Below are 20,592 nucleotides of genomic sequence, written 5' to 3' on the forward strand. Positions count from 1 at the left end.
TTCTTTTTTTTTTTTTATTCATCAGAGCGAGGCAGTGAAATTAAAAAATTTACGAAAAGCGGAATCGGCTAATTGAACTTTGGACCCTGGACTCCATTTGGTTTGACTGTCTGAAAACTTTTCTTATCTACGATTGTTGCAGTTACGAAAGGAGTCGATATATTTCTCGACATTAAGAAAACGTATCGTGACTGACAATAAAATTCCAACTTGATTGGCTACCCGAATAAACAAATACTTCTTTTTAAGAATCGTAAAACACGAACAACTAATATATCGAAGATTTCACCGTTTAATTACCAATAACCCACTGAACGTGTCCCCATCTTCAGCCATTATAAAGATACTCCTAACTTCGGTCTTCGATTGCGTGATCCTGTATAATTACCTGAGAGCGACGATTTAATTAGCAAGCTGCCAAATCAATTCGCTCCTCGCTTCGTCGCAATTACGAGTTATTAACCAGAAACGCGATCCGGGAAAAAGAGGCGAGGACAAAACGATTCGTGTCCGTTCGAAAATTCGATTTGCCGGACAGCAATAATATCCTCGATAAACATGTCTGAGGGGCTCTTCCGAGAAAGTTACAGTCACCGTGTGTATCAACTGTTCCAAGGATGACATTTAAGAAGAAGCAATACGTTATAGGAAAAGGAGGAAAGGGCTTTATGGGGGTGAAAGAAGAGAGACGGGTTTATTCTCGCAGGTACAAGAACAGGATCAATTGGTAAGGATGAACAAGGAGAAACCAATGGAGAAAGAGTTTGCCGAAGAAGGAAATTGACTTCTGGCAGGTAACGACACGTGCTTGGACTACGTGCTACTGTCTGGACCAGTGGTTCTCTATCTTTTACGTTTCGCGAAACCCTGAAAAACGTGTTTGAAAATGGCATATTCGTCGTCGAAGTAAATATAGCTATAATTCTAATGTACGACAATGAAAACCGAATAAAACACCTGCAGATAAATCGTATGCCTCTTGCTGCTTTTATTTTCTAAACATTTCGTTGTAGATCGGTTATTTCATTCGTATTATAGGTGTCTTATAACGTAAAATGTAAAACAAAGTGACGTTTCTTACAGTTTCCCTACAAATACAACGAGTAAGCGTCGTGATATTTATGGTCAACAGTTTATACACGCATCATCAAGTTTCGTACACCTGGATTACATATATAGATAAATGGGGAAAGTGAAGAGAAGTGAAAGTTTGAATCTTGTAAAATTATAGAAACTCTGATAAGAGATCGACGAGACGGTTGTGGCTTACGCCAGGTTGAGAACCACTGGCCTAAGCTCTTAGCCTAGGCGTGTCTTTGCACGCACCACCATAAGCTCGTAAATGTATACGTCGTTCGTAAGTGTGAGGATGATACTTTGGTCCATCAGCATTAAGGATACATGAAGGAATATCACTACGAGTTGTCAAATACGCCACTGGAAAGGATTACGTAAATGGTTTTCCTTATCAATTTTGACAATTCCGTACCACATAAACAACATATTAATCTACTGACAAAAAGCTACTGTCCCCTCTTACGTCAACTTTCTTTCTCACGTCCATCCCTTGCAGAATAAGCTACCTAGTTCGCTTTTCTTCTCCTCTCGTTTCCTTTGACCGACCAAATCGATTGGTATATAAATGCTACATGCCAAATACAATGGTTACATTCAATGGCAACAGTTTTCGCAGCCATTATACGCATTCCCTTATTTTCTGGTTTCATTTGCCAAGTCGTCCGACTCTAAAACGACAGAGGAAATTGATGAAATTACGCGAGATAAGCATCGATCAACCGCTTTGGCATTAAAATTTCAACAATTTCGAAGAGCCTAGTTAACCACTTTGGCCTGAGAACGACACGTTTAGCGCTCGTGGCAACTACGCCGTATCTGCGTGCCTAATCTCGGTTGACGTTATTTCCATCCTGACGCGAATTAGTTTTTCTTTTTTCTCTCCCTCTCTCTCTCTCTCTCTCTCTCTCTTCTGTCAGTTAGAACGGTGTGTTTCGATTCTACGAGGAGAGAAGAACGAATAGATAGAAGGTTACGAGCCCGGTAAATGGATGCCTTACGCGTCTGTTTGTACGAATGGTGATTCGACTACTTATCTGTCTACTTAACGTGCTTAGGGGGTTGGTCGGGAAATAGCGTCGCAAGGAGGATAAGCTCGCGCGACTAGGGTTTACGGGAAGGTCGATAAATACGACGCGAGACGTAAACTTTCACCCTGCAGATATGGAAGAAGCGACAATAGAACGGGGATCATCTATCCTATTCGATTACGTTTAAACGTATATGCGCGCCATAACGTCTGTTGATTAGTTGTTCGAGTTGTTTGAGTTCGCGTGCGTGTTTTATGTTCGACTTTAGAGTCCGATTAATCCTATCGGATGAACAGTATCGTTGTTGTAGAACGTACAGTGGCTCACAAAGGTATTTATTACAAAGACCTTGGATCACGAGTGTATCGTGTTTATTATAGAAAGCATTTTGAAATTTGATTGACATTCTTACGAGGTACGACTGTCACAATTACGTCGGTGAAATTGGAAACATAGTCGAGAACGTACGTAGAAATTGCAAGGCATTTGCGGCAAATTTATGGAATTTATTACAATATGTAATTCGTTTAATCCAATATCGAATTTGTAATTGATATCATTTGTGTTATAATTCTAATTTATAATCGAAAATCGCAGTTAATGTAGAAGATCGATAGAACGAATGATCGTCAATATGCGGAACAATAGCATCCAGTACTAAGTTTCCTACGAGTTAATGCCATTACGCGCATGTTTGTTCGTCGAAATACATATTCGTGTACGAAACACGTATCGCGCTCTTCGCTCTATTTACGCGATAAATTGTTTATTTTATTGGCCTATTTGTAACGTGCATCGTTTATGTCATTCGTAAACCAATACAGAGTTTGAAGTAGAATGTATTCCGAAGCTTAGAGACTCTGTTCATCGACCGTCTCGATTTGCTGCAAAAGCCTCGAAATGAAAGTAGAAAGAGTGCGTTAAAAAATTAATCAACGTAATAAAAGAAGAGATAAAATATATTAGGAAATATCGTAAGACACGCTACGAAATTCAATTAATAAACACAACTAATGGCGTAATTTCAGTTACCACGTTAAGACGTCGATACTTTGGAGGATAATTCCGCTTCAAAAATGATAATTAGCACGTTGCAATGGGAACCGTCGTGGATCGAAATACACCGCGCCATAACGTTTAATTTTCGCAAAATATCGTACATTCTAGTTACGTACTTTTTCTCTGACCGCGTTATCCAAGTTATTCGCATCGTTGACAATCGATAAAATTGACCTTACTTTGATCATTTTTGAAAATGTGGGAAAAGACGCGAGTCACCGATGACCACCGACGTGTTAAACTGTCTTCAACCGTGTCGGTCAAGCGAAAACGATTGATTTTACGAGAAGCACGAAATCTCGAAGGAAAGCTAAGAAAGGATAGTTTCAGCCATTCGATCAGCACCGATATACTATCTGGAAAAACATCGAATCATTGGGACTGGCTGGTACAGAGAACGACAACGGAACAGAGAACGGTCGATAGGATTTTTCTGATTACACTCGGTGTTCCGGAGGAAACGAATCGTACCTCGAAAGAATACGATGCTAGGCAAATACGCGATCCTGAGGAGTAATACTCCTCTATCTCGCGATTACTCCTATCACTCGTGGAAATGAGGGAAAAAGAAATCGAACCGGAACAAATAGGAGGAGGAAGTGGGAGGGAATGTACACGGAGATCGATAGACAGATGGAAGAAAATAGAATGAAGGAACAGGAGGAAACGATATACAATTGAGGAAATGGTAACCGGATAAAGAAGTTCTCTTCAACTTCTTTCACAGCGAATGCGGTATTTTCACTGGAGAATTTGATTTCGAGCGTCTCCGGAACTTTAATCCGTCGCGTTCTGCGTTCAATATGAATATTTAGTAAAGATGGATTTTACTCAGAGCGGAGTATGTTTAACGACTCGTGATAGAAGGAAGGAAAGCTACTGTTCTTCTCAAATATTTCTGTTCGAGTTATCCATGCGATATACGTGATAGACGTGGAAAGGATATAAACGACTCGGCAACAGTATCTGCGATCGATGCTGTAAATAAATTAACTTGTTCAAACATCTTTGTCGAACATTTACGCAATCCATTTCATTTGTCTCTTCCTCTCGTTATTTTATTATAAATTTACACGTTCCATAGACGTAATTAAGAGACTAATAAACAATTAATATAGAAATTGACCAAAATGTCGTACACTTACAAGTAGTAACAATGCACCGTGCGAGTTGTCTGACCGACGCTAGTCGATACTACTTAAATCAAGCCATACGAACGTAAAGAGAAACAGGAATGGAAAGAAATACTTATCAACAGCATAAACACCGAATATATAATAATAATAATAACAACGATAGCGAATACTCATGATTAGATCGCAGATTTTCATGCATTTGTATATTTCGACGAACGTAACTAAAGAAATGGAATCTGAACTAAGTTAGAATCTATGAAATATTATAATAAATATTATTCTACGCATTTTATATATTTCTGTATATCATAAACGTCGAGCGAATGTTCACACTTTTTAATTTCCCATAAATGAATAAAAATTTACAGCGTGCTTACGTATATATACGAATATATAAAACAACGTATACACGCAATGCACGATCCAAGTTGCCTGACCAATGCTAATCGCTACTACTTAGTCGAGCCATATCCACGCAAAGGATAAAGGAAAGAACGAGAAAAGGATAGAAACGAATACGGCTGGCTGATTTAACGGATTAGCCAGCAGAAGAGGATCATTCGCGATTTTTAAGCATCGTATGGCAGAGGTTTACTCGAGCGAGTGCGCGGTCGGCGACCACGATGCTTGAATCATTCTGACTTGCTCACCATGTTCGGATAACCGGCACAACTGGCGGTAAGGGTGGTTAAACCGACGCAGGCCAGCCGATGATGTACAGCTCTATGGTAAACCACGCATGCACTAACCGAACCTGTGTCTACCCTCCTAATGGCACTTCTTTCTCAACTTGAGTGTGTTGGTATTTTTGGATTACGTCGCGACCTTCTGAGAAACGTTTCGAACAGAAGAAGCGGTTTCTTTGTAAGGGAAGTAAGAGCTGCTTTAAATTCTCCGTACATTTAAATACATGAAAATGCATCAGTCTAGGTTTGGTTTCCTCCTTTTACTATGCAATAATGTTTTCGTTGGTATAAAAACCTACCGATTTTCTATCGAAAGTTGGCGTACATTTAATATTCTATGATGTCTGTACATGCGCGAAACATATTCTTTAAATGTCAATAGAAGCTTCACTTTTCATTTCCATATTTATTCTTGTACTTCGATATCATATAAAAATATACCAATATTCTATTAAAAAAATTAATTCTCTCTTTTTTGTTTCTTATCTACGATGAAATCCAGCAACCTGTTTCTCATTGCAAACTAACAAATCTTTCTTCAACTGTACGTTCTTACGAATTATTGAAATATATATAATAATATTAAAGGTTTCTTTCGTTTTATAAGGAAATAATAGACGCACAATGTGTTTTGTTTTATATTGATTTATTGAATTATGCACGAAAGTAATAATAGATGTTACGTCTGGCGACACTTTATCTAGATCAGGCCACACACCGCGGGCAAGTTGGCAACCAGATGTCCGCACATCCTTACTGCGTACCCTCAATAGTCTTAAGGGCCTACCATAAATCTCAGGAATTTTCTAGCTAAGGTCCGTCAGATCGAACAAACATCTCTTTACGAAATCGTTTTCTAACAGTTTATCGTTTACTACGGGTTGACAGGGGAAAATTAATTTTTCTCACGTACGATGCTTCCCACTAGCAACTTGCTATCGAGGGCGGCTAAGACCCTTCCTAGTCCACCAACCAGAATTATTATCCAATCAGAAGCAATGTCTACTGCTCTCGCTTTCCTAATCAAAATTGTCATCGACAAAGACACAACCATCGTTAACTTTCCTCCGACACAGCATCGTCGCTTTACTTCTTATTCTTCATCGTTAGAATAATCAACATATCTTCACCGGGTTTCTACCCTTAAATCAATCACTTACTTAACTTACACATACGCATCGGTGTAACTATCTTCTTTACAAAGTTGTTGGAATAAACGTTAATTCATACCTGTTAATTCAATGTAAACTCGATTGAACCACCCCTATTATCGTAACAGAAATCAGGGGATCGATCAATTGACGTGCTTTCTCGCGATCGCGTCTCTCCGCGAATGGTCGAATAAACAATAGAAATAGAAATGGATCGTACCTAATTCAATAAGATAATATAAAACAGAAATTGTTGTTCATTTATTATCATCTTACGAAACGAAAGAAACTTCTCGGACAACCTAATATATAATAAAAAACCGTCACTATTTTATCAAACAGCCAAAAAGATAATTTATTTTCAACGCAAATTCTGTACAAGTTCCATTAAACGACAATTTGACCGAATCGAAAGCGATCTGCGAATTAAATCAATCTTTCGATACACTGGACAAACATAATAATAAGACCAAGCATTAATACCCCCCTTCGAGTATAATGTCATTTACGCAGCTCGTAAATTGATAATGATACATGACCACGATATAACCAATAACTGCGCAGATAAGCGATCTTTGATAGATACAGCCGATTGGATAACGCGCAATCAAATGCAATCAATCAAATGACCAAGTCGCCGTGCAAAACCATATATTACGAACGGACAGCGCGTCTTGATGGTCAACAGAAGCTGGATCACGGGAATGGAGGGACTTGTCACGACCCTAATTTAGTAATCTTCGTTAACGGGGCCATATAGGTAATCGCTTCGCGAGTATATTATCGCTGCTCTCGATCTTTAACTATCTTCTCGTCTAAAGTATCTTCTATCTTGAGCTTTTTCAAAAACGGATACCCGTATCGATTAGTTCCGTAAGTAGAATACGAGTAGCACTAGTCGGACAGTGGCGTACGCAGACGCTTACTCGCCTTTAACGAGTTGTGATTTGGTATTATAATTACAACGGAGAGGAATAAAGCGCGAGTGAAGTTAATGAGAGTTGCGTTGCACGACAATGGCAACGTTTTAATCATCGTAGATGAGTACAGGAAATTTTCAAGCGTAAGAACATGAGATCTTTACACATTCTCGTTGTTTCGCTTGACTTTTGCGTCTATATAAATTTCTACTGGCTGAAACAAAAACTCCCGATGAACAAATTACTTAGGAATAAAAAAGAAAAGGTGAAAGCAGACCTGATGATTTTTATGAAGGAAAAATTACGCATCTAAGTCACTTCGATCGAACGCAAAGTCTTGCAAAGGAAGATTCGATTTAGCCCTGCGAATGTTCCAATCAGTTCCGATAACTATCGTAAAATTGTATTCCACGGAAAGTACATATAATAACTATTTTTCGCGAGTGGAAGGTTTCTAAAGGATCAAACAAATATAAGCAAAAAATACGCGATAAAGGAAGCAATCTTCGATACCGAAATCCAACTACGTGTGTATATATATATATATATATATATATGTATGTATGTATGTATAAGGTACAAAGATAAACCCATAAAGCAATTACGCGCACAAAACGAAGAGCGGAAGATATTCGAAAATTGCGGAGGATGGCAGAGGGGGGAAAATCGGTGCCGATGGCTCGATCTTGTAGCGCGATTAATCGAGGACGGTGTGGTACGAGTCGACCGTCGAAATTTCCAAAATTATCGGGATGACACGCCACGAAATAGCTCGCGTCGAGTGGATGAGAGGAGGGAGAGGAGAGAAGCAAAGGGTTGGCGAGGCAGGAAGCGAGGAGGAAGAGGAGGAGGAGAAACACTTCGTCGCGAGGAACAATAGCTCGTTTGGGGTCGCGTAGCTATGCAACGTATGACGTATAGCCCAATATCCTTGGTACAGGCCGACCGTATGCTTCTCTCTCCCTCTGTTTCCACCACCCAACCTTCGCCAGCCGCACTCTGACTCCGACCTGCACATAACCCTCTCTCTTCTCCCTTTCATCGCACCGTACTCAAATCCCTACCCGTGGCCGTTGTTCCCATCCTTAGTCGCCGAGATCTTCGTTCTCCTCGCCACGAGAAGCTCATACATGCGTGCAATCCCCAACGAGGGTGAACGTGTAATTACGTACCAGGTGGCTAATTAATCCGGCGAATCTGCACGCTCTCCCCTGTGCAAGAGGCCTCGGTGAAAAAGGGAATCGTGCCAACTAGACGGAGACGGAACGATAGATATCAAACGTATGGGTGAATCATTTACGTCGCGCTCCATCCCCTAAACAGACACCACCTACTAAATATACCTACGTACATATTGACTGTAGGACTTGATGCTGTTTGCATGTTGTTATACACCGTTTTACGACTACCGACATTGTTTGTCGAGATTGGGGTTGATTAAGGGGTGCGTCTTCTTTTTCCCTTTTTTTTTTTTTTTTTTTTTTTTTTTTTTTTTTTTTTTTTTTTTTTTTGGTTAAGAGTGATGGAGGAGAACTTGAGAGAAATGGTAGGTAGTTAGGTGGAAACTTCTTCTTCATTTGTCACCGGAGGAGGAATTTTTGTACAGATTGACGAAGCAATTTTTCCGAACGCTTTACGCTCGACGTGTTTGTGATTTTTCGTGAATCGTTATTGGTATATGTATACGTTGAGTTTTGTCGCTTCTTCGAGGTAGATCCAAAGGCGAATCGGGAAAATTTACGTCTGCCTCGAAGAAGTAAAGCGAAACGTTCTAACAGCATCGATGGAAACTCGAAGAATCGTAAGTACATTGGCACGTAGCTTTATTTTCTAATGAAACGTTCTTAGCCAGCGTTTTACGTTTCATTTTCATAGTACCAAATTTTCGTTACCGTACCATAGTACTACCAAATAATACGACAGTTGATACACTTGGACGCAATCGATTGGTACCTACGTACTGATACGATAAATGCAGCGACGTGACAATACTTCTTGTAGTCATTGTACGTCATCCAATCATCGTGAAAATTTCAAAACTTAGAACTTTACTTCCTTGATTTCGTTATTGCTTGACAAACTCGTCATCGAGCAAATATCGTTTTCTCTAAAAACATAAGCAGAGATTTTACACATACATTACGTATGTTAACCGGAATAACGCCGGAATAATTATCTCAAATAAATATTTATTCAAAAATATTCATACAACGCGTAACGTTGATTTCCCCAGCGTAGAAAGCGGTTGTCCTAAAATTTCGTAAATGCAAACCGTTTCTCGCTTCGACCAAAGCATTACAATTTCTCCTTCTTTTTTTATGTTCGACCAACTAACGCACATTTTTTTCTCTTTTTCCCCTCCCTCTTTTCTTTTTTTTTTTTTTTTTGTTTCATAGAATTTTGGGAGAATATTTTTCGGCGCGAAATAAAAATCCGGCATCGCTCTGCGTCATGTGGCTACGAGCGAAGGAAAACAATATTGGGTAGGCAAAAAGCGTGAGAACCGATTGACAAAACGTTCGAATTTGCATGAATCACGATAACCAGACGAAACTCGCATCACTGTTCGCGTGTACCAATATGTACGAATAACGTACGCGCACCAACAGAGGGTAGGTACCGTAATCGCCATCGGTTTTGCCGATCTCGTTTCCAGGCAAAAGTCCTGGATTATTTTTCTGCGATATCGAAACATGTCAGCGTCTAATTGGATATCAAATGTACTATAAAAGGAAGATGGAATATCCCTTGCAAAATTTGCAACCGGTGCAAAAGTTTCTAATATTGCAATGTCAAGTTCGAAATAAATTTGATCATTTAATAAAACGTATAGGAAACAGCGCATAAAAGGAAAGTTCATTAATGTGCTTCGAGGTGGAACAGAATTGACTTTACCGAGTAATATTTCGCGTTGTAAATTGTTCAATTCTTCTCAATTTCTAAAAATAAGTTATTTAAATTTGTTAACAATTGTCTAAATATTTATAGAACTGGTAGTAGATCTTTAACGATGAAAGATATTTGCAATTATAAATAATTAATACAAGCTAGTGAACTGGTTTCTTGCGTGCTGACACACAGTAGAATATCCCGCAACTGGCCAGACGTTCGACAATAGATGTGCTCGTACTACTTTTAGGCTTCACAGGTATGAAATTACTTATTCAGCTAATAACACAGTATGGAAGGAATTGTCTTTTAAAAATCAAAATCGCTTGTTCCCGTTTAAATAACGATCGGAATAAAAGGCAACGTTCGTTTCACTTTTATAACTTCAACAAATAACTTATATTCGATTACTTAATTTCCATTTACGCGTATTTAAATATGTATATGAACGGTTATGAAAGTTTGATATTTTTTACTGACAATTGATAGTATTCAAAGATACATTGAAACCGCGTTTTGAAAGTTTTAGAGTCAGGCGACTATGCAATTCAGGCAGCGATCTAGATTGGCGGTGTATTCCGAACAAACTTTTTCAGAACGCCGGTATCCAAATCGGTTTTAGAAGTTTCGTTTCGACGAACAGTGAAAAACAAAATCTATAAACAAAATATATAAAAAAGACATACGGAGAAGCTTATTAGTTAGCTTGGTCGTTAAAAAGTTTATCGTAGATGTAAAAGCGTGATTATTTCCGCCAGATTAACCAAATCGATTTAACCTCACGGGTAAGCTGAAAGTACATTAACTTTTTGACGGAGTCGTCGGATATCTCGATAAAAAATTTCTCAATCTGAACTTATGAGTTGTAATTACAAGCTTCCACCTAAATGAAGATTAGCGTTATGAGTTTCTCGATAGCTAAATTATAACGATATCTACAACCTCCGATAGTTGAGAACTTCGTAATAACGATAAAGAGTTCACCGTACGATTTTTAAATTAATAGGACGTCTAATTTTCATACTTGAAATTTCTTTAAAAAGAAGAAACCAAGGAATAAAGATTCGCGAGAGATACGGTTAAGAATATTCGTCACAAAATAGAGCAGCGAATTAAGACGAAAAAATGAAGCCGATAACCCTAAGGAAACTTTATGGAAGCTCTATCGTGTCTCAAATTCACTCTTGACTTTCCCTGCTTCATGAACGACAAAGTGTTGGAAGAAAGACCGGTCTCGCTTTATCCAGAAATTACTCGTGACTGGAGCTGGTAAATCCATAAATACAACGCGCCTGAGAGCTGATTCAGTAATTTCGCGATAACGATACACGAAACAGGCTACGTGTACGAGAAACACAATCCGACCTCGTGTTATCAATACAGGGCACGATCGAAGGACGAGGCGGCTACAAAGCAGTTTTCCTCCTACGATCAGCAAAAATCGTCTTCTACGAAGGGAGGAAACCTATACAACGATGCAACAGAGGGACAGAGAAAGAACATAAAAAAGAAAGAAGAAGAAGGAAAAGGTAGACAGAGAGTCGAACAGGGGTTGAAGAAACAGAGAAAGAGAAAGAAGAACGGGCCACGTCGAGTACCTACATCCACACTCGACGTGGTCGGTCGACAGCTTGGACCTTCGACTGGTGTAACTTGCCAGTACAGCAGTCGGAACATCCTCTTATAGACGTACACGTCCATCCAGAAAGTCAACGGCGGCAAACCGTGGCACACTGATCGGTCGGCGAACGTTCGAGTTTCGAGCGTGAACGTCGAGACGCGTACCGAGCCAGGAAGCAGGTTGAAGCCGAACGACCTGACGCTCGTTAGCGCCGGTAATTGTCACTTGTTAGGTGGCAGCTTGTCCTCGGGCCGGTAACCTCCAGTTTTGCGTCAATCTCCCCCTCCCCTCTCTCTTTCTCTTGGTAGCACACCACTCGAAACGCCTCGAACGCGGCCGAGAGGTTTTTCAAAAGCGCTTCAACGCCGAAAGCTCGACCGGTCCTTGTCGACGAGTCCTTCTATTTACCCTCTTCCAGCGACCACTCCTTTCGTCCCCCGCTATCTCACCTAGAGCTGTGTTCTATTCTTTGCTATTTCGGCGCTCCGCTTTTGCCACCCGTTTGCACCAGTTGTGCTCGCGGCCAGTGCAAAGCTCTTGAAATCGCGCGAGCAACCGATCTGAACGAAAGCATCGTTAATTGGGGCAAAAGCGGTGGACGCCTTTGGAAATCCGCGTGAAAACTTTGCGGATGAAAACTGATGGAGGATTTGGTATTTGTTATATTGGGTCGTTGGATTGGTCTTAAAGCTTCCCTAGTATTAATTATAAAGTTTGTAATTAAATTGCCACGCTTTCTGACGATATAATCAAAGCAAATATGCGTAGTTCCGCAGGGTAATATATTTTCATCGATAGGACAACGTCGTCGTTCCATCTGTGTACGTCGGATTTCTGTTTATACGCGAAAAGAGCGGCCGCGAGCTAAGACAGATTTAGATCTTGTTCCACGAGCCAATGTATTTGCATTCGGAAGTGTTAGGACAGTTTATATTTTTGGTCAAATTTTGCTACTTATTACGTGGACACGTTACTCGAATTTTAAATTTTTAATTTTTAATTTGCAGCGTGTACTTCGTTTATCGGGTAAGTACCATTTCTTGATTTCTTTGTTGGGTTTACCGTCAGGTATTCCTAACTCTTTCTTATTTCGAAACTGATATAAATTTCCTAAGATTTTGGATCAGAAGTGTAGGTAATTAAGAAATATTTCTGGATAATCGATAATTCCGATCGTGTGTGATTTCAGTATTCCCTGTAACTCTTTGAATCGAAGGAGTCCAGAAACGGAACAGTGTAAAAGAACGAAATATTACACGAATACAAGCTTACTAAATCTAAATTTTCAATTGTGAATAAAGGTCGTACAATGGAAATGTGTCGAGTAGAGTACATAACTGATGGTATAACCAGCAAGGGAGTAATTCTACATGAGAAAACAAATCGAAAATGTAGACCAACACACTGTTTTGTGTCTGGCTTTATTTCCGAGAAAATTGAGTTTGAACATTCGCCGTATACTACCTGTTCCGACAATTTATAAGTTGATTAAATAAATTGCTTATAAAATGTGTATTTTGTAATATCGTATTTTATACGCGCATGAATGGTAAAGAATAATTACGAAAGCTACCTGTAACGATGAAATTAGAGAACGTTTTTGGCTGGATCTTTTTAATGGAAATTTTAATCAAAAATACTTAACAAAAATACGTTAAAAGGGGATTATCGTAGGAGACAGAAACGTGATTCGAGTAATTGTCAAACAGTCGACTGCAAGTAGATTTTAATTATCTCCGATAACAGAAATTTAGTGGATTTTCATCGTGTTTTATATATTAAACGTCAAATGTCTAAAATGAAACGTATAGCGACTCAGAGCGTAGGAGTTCCATAATATAAAAACTTGATACTCGATACATTATTATCATTCACATTTTTATATCGAATTACCTCTGGCTGAATATCAAAGATATTACATTTCATGATTAATGTATCATCGGATGATAAATAAAAATAAATATTTTTCGAAAGAGTTCACTCAGCTATTTGCTCGTTTAATTCCGCAAATTCTGTTCCTTTTTCTACGAACATTTGAATGGGAAAAAGCAGCGAGGAGCAGATCAGTAAAAAAATATTGATAAATATAATATAAGCGGTGAATGACATTTTTCGATCTCTCGTAGCCAGATAAAATCACGTCATCGCGCTGAAGATCGTCAAGTGCGACAACGTTTTGTTCGATTCGATGAAAAAATAAAATCGAGGCGCGCGAGTGGGTGGCGCGGCGAACAATTTTTACCGACAAAAGGGTGTCGAACGCTTGCATCATCGATCGATTATTACGAGGTTGAAACTCGCCAGCAGAATATCTAAGTTCTTCCGTGTTCGTTGGAAAACATTTTATGGACCTCGGAAGTCTTAGATCGAACGAACTCGATGTCTCGTTTGACGATTTTCTCGATAATTCAACAACGTCGCAGACGTCAAAACGATTCCTTAACCTTTTTTGTTCTTCATTTATCTCGATTATACGGTGTCTAAAAAGTACGTGCCTACACGAAGTACGAAAAGAATTGAAAGATTTACACGAAGATTTCAGCAGACAATAGACTTGTTCGATTGTTTTATTTAATTTGACAAGTAGTTTTGTGGAGCAAAAAGAAATTATAGCTAATAATATAATATTGACGAATAAATGACAAGAAACTAAGCTTTTACTTTTTAATAAAACTTGCCAAATTCTATCGACACTGCGAAACGATTGAAGAGAAAATCCTAAACATGTACAGTTTCCCTGCAGAATGAAATAATTGAACAAAGAATAAAGATACGAGAAAGGACAACATGGTCACATATGTTTCAATCTGTCAAATCTTTTCCAAGACTGCGTTCAAATATTTCAAGTAGCCTTTGCTCGACGTACAGTTCAAAGTAACGTTCTTCTCTTTTCTGATCAACGATCGAGGAGCCAATTTTCTACGTCGAGGTATGCTCTAGTTGTCGCCTTTGGCGGATGATGGATTACACGATGGTGCAACGATCGATCCACACATTCTTAATAATTTCTTACTTATCTTTTATAAGCTCAAGACGAAATTACAATCGACAAAAATATTAGATTTCACTGCTGAAATACACTAGTGCGTAAGAATTCATATAAATTAAATTCCAGAACGTTATTAATTCTGTAACATTCTATCTTATCTAACGAGTGAAATGTAGATCGAACGAAAATGGTTCGTTAACCGAATTTAAGGAATTCGATCGAAATGTATCCAGAATAGTAATATCCAAATTGGCAAATTTAACGATTGAAACATTTCCACGCGTTATCCCACGACGATCCTGTTCCTTCGATTTCTAATAATCTTCAAAATTTTACGACCACCCATAGATCGTCTCGGTCGCGGAAACTTTCAACGTAAGAGGAAGAAACTTCACATATTACGTAATCTTTTGTTAAATGTCACAAGAACAGATAAAAGGACGTAGGGTAAAAAATCTTTGCGTAAAGTGTACTTCCATCGTGGTTAATATCATCGTCTTGGAGTGGACGATGAATCGCGACAGAATTGAAAAAAGGTCGAATGTAACGAGTCCTTCGAAGAGGAAGAATTCTTCTAAAGGTGAATATCGATCGATCAGACTACTTACAAGGCAGTCTCGCGTCCCATGCACACGGAATAGATTTCGTATGCGTCTGACGTTGAAGAAAAACCGCGGGAAAGTCGTGTGGCAGTGTGTTCGTGTTCCTCCTTCGAGGGAATATCATCGAACAGCTATAAAGACGTAACTAGATTTTATTGTCGCCTATATCTCATTTATGACAATCCGTAAAACCAGCCGCGATTCCTACGCACATTGAAATATATCCATTTTATAACCGAGCCCAAGAAGGGATCAAAAGAAATTCGTATTCCTACGCGTTTCCGCTGTGTTGCGAGAAATATCCGATAACGGATACCCTGTTCTTTCCTTCGTTTTATGCACAGTATGTACTTCGTTGTTTGGTAATTTTGGGAAATTGAAAGGTTTACGGCCATCGTTCTATGCAGTCGTTCTAGCATCGATTTATCATTCATTATCGAAACATCGTTATCCATCTTTCTTGGAACTTGCGCTGCTAGATTTTATTTTATTCGATAGAAGAATATCGAATAGTAAAATTAAATTGACACAAATATACGTAGGACGTCTACGTTTCTTGCGTCCAAAATTTGTCGGTGTATTCTATGTGTTTAAATAGGAGAACATTCTCTTTGTACAATTTGACTATAATTTATTATTATTCGTGAAACTTTACCATCATCCGTGGAATTTCAATTAATTTATTTTATTTGCTAGATCGTGGGATAATCTCTAATCGTAAAAATTTAGGCCTTACGATAATTCGTAACAAACGAGCACGCAAAGTGTCTAAATTACTCTCATTTAAAATTCGTCGGTGTATTATGCGCGTATAAGTGGAAGAAATGGATAAACTTTTAGAAGAATATCGGTTCGAAAGTTTGAAAAGGGTAAATTTTACGCTTACGTGAGATTGCGTGATACGTGAATTAAAACGAAAGCTGTCACGAGAGTTATATAGGAAAGTTAGGGGCCAGGCAAATAACGAAGTAATGTGCATGGTCGTGTGAACGGTATCAATTGTCTAAATAAAAGGTTTGAAACTTTTTGCACGGCTATAAAGAGAGAGAAGCGGCTCGTGATATCGATGCCCTTCAATTAAAAATTGTTTGATACTGTCTCTCCTTTGTTTGCAGAGATGTTGGAAACTTTTATTTTCTTGCTATAACGAATCGAAATATCAATTTCACAATGCAGCAACTGAAACAAATTAATTGACGAAGAGAAGAATGCTTTGAACGAAACATTATATAAGCATCTTTCATTTGTAATTAATCAAGTAGCCATAATGAGGGAGAAATTTCATATCGATGGTAAATATGTGGGAAAAAGGTAGGAGCCTTTCAGAAGACAAACTAATCCACTCTCTTTATACATTACTCGACTTTGTTAATTTTTTTCACACAATTAGTACGATTGTTGATACAATAAATGTTTAATTTTCAACAAACAGACGATTTAAGTTTCATAAGTTCACTCGTCATACGGAAATCCGATAAATAACAGTAAATTCGAAGATGAATTTGCAAAACTAATATTCGTAACATCATCAACTCGATGAACTTTGATCGCTACGAATATTTGGAAGAATCTAAAACAGTAACAACGAAGGAAAATGTAATCCTTTCGGCGTAAAGAAAGAGATGTTCAAATAAATATGTAAATCCTACTTTTGCTTATCACAGACGTCTCTATGCTACGTAGTTTGAAATGTTCGAACGTGAGTGTGGAAAAATAAATCTCGATTTCGCGTAAAAATGAAATATTTTTCGTGTTTCTGAAACAGGACAAACGAATAAACCACTCACAGTTTTTATCTTACAGGAGCGTAACGATAGAGTCGCGTCTGCTGTGTCTTATTTAAATTTTAAAGTATCGATTTAAGCTAACCGCACGAAACTAATCGAAGTTGAAAAACGATGGGCGTGGCTTTAGTTAGATGCCAATGAAACGGCATCGTAGTATTCGTTGTTTCGTCCGTTAACTTAATTAAATCGAACGATACGTCTCTCTCGCTGGCCGTCAGTCAATGACAGGAATTTGAAAAAAGAACTGCGCGCTTCCGTAATTTATAGCTTGTTTGCTCCATCCTGCGCGGCCAAATTTTCCAAACTAGAATTATTGCCTTCTCCTCGCTTTCGTTTGTTTTCCACTGCCCGGAAACAAATGGAAAATAGCCAAATAACAAGTCACCGAAGAACCAGCACGTTCCGAAAATGTTTGCAAAATTCAACGGTACGCTTATCGATGGCCCGGTAATTCAAAGAGGGGAAGGAAATACGTATATATATTTGGAAACTGTTCCGTGAAACTGTTCGATCGAGAAACACTAGTATTTATCCTACCGCAAATTTGTTTCCACTTAACGGATTCTACATTAATTGCCAGTAATCGATGGCGAAGATAAACAACGTTTTATAAAATAACGAAAAATAACGAAATTTATTTATAATATTTGGCGGTAACCGTGGCCAAATATTTTTTTTTTTTAACCAAACAGAAATAGAAATCGAAGTAAATTGTATATAATCCTTCGTGATTTACCGTGAACGGTAAACGCGGTTCAATAAAATTTTGTTGTATGACCCAATATATCGGCGATCTTTAATTTTAATTTTCCCCGTTTCAATGCGAATCATTTTTGTTTAACTTCTATCGCTGATCGTATTTAAAAAAGGGAAAGGACAGAGGCAAATTTGTCGGACTTCATCTGGTAGGAAAACATATTCGTATATATTTTATAACTCGAAAATCATGATTCTCGATAAAAAAAAAAAAACGTGAAGAGAAATAACCATTATGGAAAAGAACGTGTTACAAGAATGTGTATACAACGTTACATACGTTTTTGCTATTCCCATTAAAACGAAACATCGACTCGTCGTTAATAAACGTAGTAGCATCGATTAACGAAGAAGTTTAACCAGCTATCAACATCGAAACATCAACGAAATACTAATAAATATCTATTAATGTCATCGCAAACGTCATTTAACACGTTACACCCAAATTCCCTATAAAACATTATTCCCTGCATTTTCTTCCTTCGAATTAATCAATCACGACATTAATCGATAATTAATCTACTCGTGGCTCGACTCGTTATATGTTAGGTGAGTAAAAATTCCATCCGAAACGTATTCTTTGGTGCCTCGTTAGAAATGCAGCCGATGATATTTCAGGAGACCAAAACTCGCAGCTGCGCCATTAAATTTATCGTTATTACGTTAACGACGCTTGCAAGAGGATTGCAGATATCGGGGATGAAAAGTGTCGAACGATGCCAGCGATACTTGTTTACCGTACGAGCAGCATTAGCTGTTTTATCGTTGGCGCTCGCGCGTGGCCTGTTGCAATAGATAATTAAATACGAGAGGCTTAACACTCCGCGTAGGGCGGCGAACAGGGGTTTGCGAGAGACGGAGGAACAGGGGCATAGCGAGGTGGTAGCTTAACGAGGCAAATTATTAGGCCGATTAACTCGGCTCGATGATCGAGAGCGTAACTGTAAACACGCAGCCACGTAACATTGAAATTCGCAGCTGGATGCGGAAACGCAACGTCAAAGAGACAAAAATGGCATTTCCCGCCGGACGAAAGTTCGAAAGGACGAAAGGGCAGAGCGGAAAGAGAAACGTTGCAGGGTGAAACGAGCGTACAGTTGAATGAAAAAGAGCGAGAGAGCGAAGCGAAATAAATAATTGTGAGATTAAAACGAAAGATCGAAGCGAAGTATGAAAAAGATGGATAAAGTGGCGGATGAAGATAGAGAGGAGAGAAAGAAAATTTATGCGATAAGATTGAGAAGAGACAGACTAGTGTCGATAGGTCGATTTATTGCTAGCGTACCGTTGGAGAATTTTTCAAGGATTTATCCGACTTTCGGTAGCGCAGATTCGACGATCCCTACATTTACGACACTCTCGCCTTCTTCCTCGAAATTATTTCAACGTGCTTTTACTTCACCGATCGTTGACGATTCGTTCGCGCAATTAACATCTCGCAAAGTATCTATGCAGTATTTCGTGCGTGGAAATTTGTTTCTCTATTGTATCCGGTGAGTTTGTATATTACAGATAATATTACAGGTCCGATGTTCGTCTCTATGTTCCTCGTTAACCGAATGTGGTATCTACAATTTCGTCGTTATTTATGATCTCTACAAAACTTATTTGAAAGACACAGGCAAGAAATAAAATGCTCTAGAAGCCTGTAAAAACCATTCAAGGAAATCCATCACCGAAAAAGACAAAAGATATTTCAAGAAAGGGGTCGCGAAGTTATCGAAGGCAGCGAGCCTAATTCGCAACTTAATATATATAATATGGGTTTCTGCAGACAGAAGGTAATTTTTCAATTCCGAACATTTCAGACTTTATCCCGACACAAAGCAATAATATAATACCTAAAGAGAGCAGAATTTCCAACAAAGTGGAACATCTTAAGGGATTTTCATTTAGATCCTTAGCACCCTAATAAATTTGCAGGCGAGCAACGAGTCTCAAATTTGTCGGAAAAAGAGCCATATACATACGTACACACAGAAATATCAGCTTCACTTGGACAGCATGAAAAACTCGACCTCTGTGTCTCGCAGCTCCTCCAACGCTCGAGATACTCTTCCCTTTCTATTCTCTCTCATTCCCCATTCGGAATAAAGTTTCGCATTTTCTTCGAGACTACAATCCACGACAGAGCTGCGCGTCCAAATAGAATACCCGGCAAACTACCGGCAAGTAAATACGCGAATGACGTATATTCAATTTGCAAATGCATGAATACCTGTCGCACTGTGGACTTTTCCAAGCGACAATGAAGAAATTATTACTGAAAGAAAAATCTTTCCGGGCATATCGTAAATCTTCTCTGCCTACAACTTGGTCATTCGAATTGTTTCTGCGCTTTAATTCGAGGAAAAGTCATCGAAAATGGTTCATACCTCTTTGCGATATGCACACTAAAGGAAGCAGAGTGGTATGGGAGGATCTATTGTTAAATAACATCAAACCTACCCGTAAGCTTTCGATGTTTCTTCGATATTTTCCATTCATAAATTATTATTCGATAATTTATGACGTCTTTTTAAAAAGCTTCGCCTATTTGAAACCTTCTAGTCCTTTTTGAATTTCGAAAACTTGCGTTTATCGGCATATAGAATTTTGTGGTCTTGCACAGATTTTTCACAGACCGAAATAAACGACAGTTGATGATATACTTTATATGCATATATATATATAGTGAATGCGATGGATGGAAAATTTTGAATCTAACTATTGAAAGGAAACTATTTAATGTTTTGTTTCAATTTACTATTTCATCGGGCGAAAGAGATTTATAATAAGCAATTTTCTTCCATTCCAATGAAACACGCAACAGAGCCCAATATCGATTGTCAGAAACTTTCCACACGATTTAATTACTTTTGCTACTGAAACTTCTTGGAAAAGTTACGATA

The 20,592-nt window shown here is 38.5% G+C and overlaps 1 protein-coding gene across 1 annotated transcript in view; it reads right to left on the reverse strand.

Annotated features, from left to right (window-relative positions):
- LOC122573261 (protein rhomboid) overlaps window positions 1-20,592 on the reverse strand; it is a 491,317-nt gene that overhangs the window by 124,471 nt on the left and 346,254 nt on the right. The gene's annotated exons all lie outside the window — the stretch shown is intronic.

This window comes from Bombus pyrosoma, linkage group LG11 (assembly GCF_014825855.1).
Source record: "Bombus pyrosoma isolate SC7728 linkage group LG11, ASM1482585v1, whole genome shotgun sequence".
Taxonomy (NCBI): domain Eukaryota; kingdom Metazoa; phylum Arthropoda; class Insecta; order Hymenoptera; family Apidae; genus Bombus; species Bombus pyrosoma.